At 45.3% G+C, this 4,285-nt stretch overlaps 1 long non-coding RNA gene across 1 annotated transcript; it reads right to left on the bottom strand.

The window, feature by feature from the left end:
• On the bottom strand, nucleotides 1-2,394 carry LOC306670874. Its single transcript, XR_013766524.1, has 3 exons — nucleotides 1,449-2,394; nucleotides 1,211-1,347; nucleotides 1-274 (listed from the first exon to the last, which is right to left on the bottom strand). It is a non-coding gene; the product is annotated as an uncharacterized lncRNA (long non-coding RNA).
• Between the last annotated feature and the right edge of the window lie 1,891 nt (nucleotides 2,395-4,285).

The following is a 4,285-nucleotide window of genomic DNA, read 5'->3' as shown; positions in this document are numbered from 1 at the left end:
AAGGAAGAAGGAAATTTTGTCATTAGCATATACTTCTAAACTGAGCAAAGAAAAAGGATAACATTTTTGAAAAAAAATGTCATTGCTACAAAGGAAAAGTTGGCTTACCTTTATAAAAAGATTTTTGTGAAATCAAACACCATTATTTAAATCAGTGGCATCTTCACATCATTCTTTCTCATCTTTATAAAAGTTTATCAAGCAGCTATTATATGTAAAGTTTTGTCCTTCATGTCTTCCTGGTGCTACTTAGTTTGAGGATCAGGATGCACATCTAATAAGATACAAAAGTAACAACAAAAAGGTTGCATTAAATGACTGATGTAGGTCTTATCATAAGATTAAGATGAATGTAGGATCAATGACATGGGCCCAAAACAGGGAAAGATTTGAGGAAGGAGGCAGGATCTGAGTTGAACCTTCATGAAAGTGTAAGACATAGACAAGTGGAGAAGGCTTATGGAGGAGAGCCTTTGGAAGAAAGGTCTTTGAGGCAGGAAAGCAGCACAGCTAAGTGATGGAGGCTGTATCCTCCCCAAGTACAAGAAAAATAGCACAGGTATCTCTTAGTATCCATGGGGGATTGGTTCCAGGATGGCTTTGACTTTATTCTCACTGGCACAGAAGAACACCGGCCAGGCTTAACTTATGAAGAGGCCTAAATTTGCTACTATGGAGAACAATATAGGAAGAGGTAAGCAGGAAGAGCAGACAAGCCCTGCAGTAACTTGGGGAGAGATGAGGGTGTTTGAATCAGGGTAGTGGTGCTCAAACAGGTGAGCATGTACAGGATATACAGAGAATACAGCCAACGGGATTTACTGATGAATTACAAGAGCAACGTAAGAATGACTCCAAGGTTTAAGCTACTGGAAGGTAAGATTTGCTATTTACTTGGAGGGGGATGATTGTGGAAACAGAAGCTTGGTTTTCAACAAATTAAGTAGGTGTCTATTAAGACACCTATTAAACAGAGATGTCCAACAGGCAAGTAGATAAATGATTATGGAGCTTATTAGATTCAGCTGAGATGTAATTTTGGGCGTCAACGCTAAATTAAAAAAATTCATTCATTTATTTATTTTTTGGTACTGAGGATTGACCTCTGGGGCGCTCTACCACTGTGACAAATCCTTAGCCTTTTTTTAATTTTTTAAGACAGAGTTTCGCTAAATTGCAGAGACTGGTCTCCAACTTGTGACCCTCCTACCTCAGCCTCCTGAGTCGCTGGGATTACAGGAGTGCACCACCACGTCTGGCTATGTGCACATTATTTCCAGTCAGGTATTTACTTAAAGTCCACCAGGGAGAGAGTGAAGTTTGGAGAGGATTTCATCAGTTTGGGGTCTGGAAGACAAACTGAAATTAGCAAAGAAGCACGGGACGGAGCCGTGCTTGGCCAGCTACGGGAGTGAGGTCACAGGTAAGACATTACCTTGCCGGGTTACCTTCTTTGACGAGAGAACCCCCAAGAGAACTTTCGGACCCAAGATTTCAGTCATTGCCGTTAAAACGGACAACGAAAGCTGAGCCTCGGGAGTGGAATCATTTCTTCTCGCAGCTTACTCTGACACCGCAGGGCTCCTGACTGCCCGAGTCGCAAAGTTCGCCCCCCCCCCCCCCCAAAAAAAACCTGTGCAGCACGCAGACGCCGTGGCTCCTGATTGGGCACTCTGAGCGAGTGTAGGCGGGGCTAGGATGCGGCGAGGAGGCTCTGGACCAATAAGCGAACGCGCAGGACGAGGGAAGGCGGACCCATTACGTCCCAAGTTCCGGGAAGTTGGTGTGACCCCTTCGCGGGGGAGAGATTCCCAGACCGCTCTGCCAGTGCCCCGCTGAAAGGCTCGCCTAGAGCCAGGCTCCCTCTGCTGTAAGCCCGGGCGTCACGGCTCCTCGGTGACCTCAGATCCCCTAGGGAGACAAAATCCTAGGGCAGGACGACTCGAAGCTTCAGCCAGTCCTGCGAGCGGCCAGGGCAAGTGGGACGCCCTCTCCCGACTGGCGCCGACGCGCGAGGCTGGAGTCCAGGCATCAGGACGGCCCGGACCTCTGGGTCCGGGGATGCGGCCGCAGGTTACTTCTCGGCACTTGTAGCAGAAGGGTTATTCTTTGACCATCCCCCGCCCCAGGTGCTTCTCAGTGGCAGTTTTCATTCTTCCATTTCTCCACGCCAGCCTCATTGTCATTTCTCAGTTGCTGCCACTGTCGGAGCTTAAGGGGCAGCGTTTAGTAGGGCCAGGGCTGGCCCTTTAATCCTCCTCAAACGCTAATCGGGTGCAGATCGCGACTAGGTAGGTGAAGTTGCGGGGCGAGGGTGGAATCGCAGGTGGAGCGTTTCTGATGTCTTCCCACGCATGGCGACTGATTTCCCTTGACCCTGAACCAGAATGGCAAGACGTTAGGGAGACTCCAAGGGGATGGATGTTGGCCTTGGCGACCTTACGTGTTCTTGCCCAGTAACCAAGCTGGGAGGCACCGTATCCATCCAGAGATTTGTCCCTGTTAATCAAAGGACAGTTTGAAGGAAACTCCCAACAGAAGAGTAGTTAGAGATGGTTTTTTTCTTCCCCAGCTACGCGCAGTACACTTTTATGATGTTTCATGTTCATTTTAGAAATGTCAAGATTTGAAAACATTCATTGATATTCGACAACTGCTGACTTTTTTAAAAAACAAAAATATGATAACACAGGTCTTCAGTTTTATCTTTTACTTGGTGTTTTGATGGGCATTTTTCACGCCATTATATAATCTACTTTTCCTCTAATTTTTATTATGAAAAAATTCAAGTATAAAACAAAGTTGAGAGAATTTTACAGGGCAAATTTTGCAGTGCAGTTCTCAAGAAGAAAGGATCCCCCCTGTTCACTTTGCAATGTCTGAAGACATTTTGAGTTATTGCAGCTGGAAGGATGCTCTCTTGGAAGGACAAAGTTGATCAACTTCTTGCCATTCAGAGGATATTCCCCTAAAACAAAGAATTTGTTGGCTTAAAATGTTGATAGGGTTGCTGGGCATGGTGGCAACACCTGTATTCACAGCAGTTGCAGGGGCTGAGTCAGGAGGATCACAAACTTAAGGCCAACATCAGTAATTTAGTGAGGCCCTGAGCAACTTGTCAAGACAAATCTCAAACACAAAATAATTAAAAGGTCTGGGGATATAGTTCAGTGGTAAAGCATAGCTGGGTTCAGTCCCCAGCACCAACCCCACCCTCCCAAATGTTGATACGTTGAGATTAAGACACTCTGATCTAGAGATTATCATAACACTTAAAACTGTTTTGGTGCCTGTCAAAGTATATTGCAAACATTAGGCCAGTTCTCTCCAAGTTCACCTCTATGCACATCATTAAAAGTTCGGGGCTGGGGTTGTGGCTCAGCGGTAGCGTGTTCGCCTAGCACGCATGAGGTCCCGGGTTTGAGCCTCAGTACCACATAAAAATAAAATAAAGGTATTGTGTCCACCTACAACTAAAAAGTATATATTTAAAAAAAAGTTCAAATTGAGTGTTTTCTTCTGAGATAAAAGTGAAATGCATATCTTAAACGTACATTTGCTGCTTCTTGACAAAAGCATACACTTATGTAACCCAACCCTACTAAGATATAGCACATTACTACCATTTCGGAAAAGTCCCTTCGTGCTTTTTCCTAGTCAGTTCATGCCCAACACCCCGTAGGGGCAACCACTGTTGTGATTTTTTTTTTCTCCCCTACCATAATTAGTTTTTGTCTGGTCTAGAACTTAAGCTAGTTCGAATCATAAAGGAGGTAATTTTTTGTAGACTTTTTTCAGTATAATAAAGATACATCCATGTTCTTGTGTGTATCGGTAGTTTCTTTTGGTTGTTTAGTAGTTTTCCAGGTACAAACATACCGGTTTTCCATTCTTGTTTTGATGGAAACCTGAGATGCGAGTGATCCAGTTGAAACACTTTCCTTATGCCGAGAATGGAAAAAAAAAAAAAAAAAAAGAAAGAAACCTACCCTCTTGCCCAGACCAGTGCAAGAGGCACGGCACTAAAACCCACGTTCCGGGATGTGCTACATATTGATCAAATAGCATAAAATTAATTTTTACCGTTCGGGAGGCTCCGAGCCACAGACCAGCACCAGGTACCCACACTTTCACCGAAAGATTTAATTAGCTTCATAGATAACCCATCTAAGAAGACGTCCCACACCGCCACACCGCCACACCACCGCGCTCGAACTTCCGTCGTGGTCCACGCGCAGGCGCGCATTAACCAGGGTCAGCGCCTGCGGCCCCGGGTGCCGTCGCT

The sequence above is a fragment of the Sciurus vulgaris genome, assembly GCF_902686455.1.
Source record: "Sciurus vulgaris genome assembly, chromosome: 10".
Lineage (NCBI taxonomy): Eukaryota > Metazoa > Chordata > Mammalia > Rodentia > Sciuridae > Sciurus > Sciurus vulgaris.
This window is presented reverse-complemented; position numbering and strand designations above follow the sequence as displayed.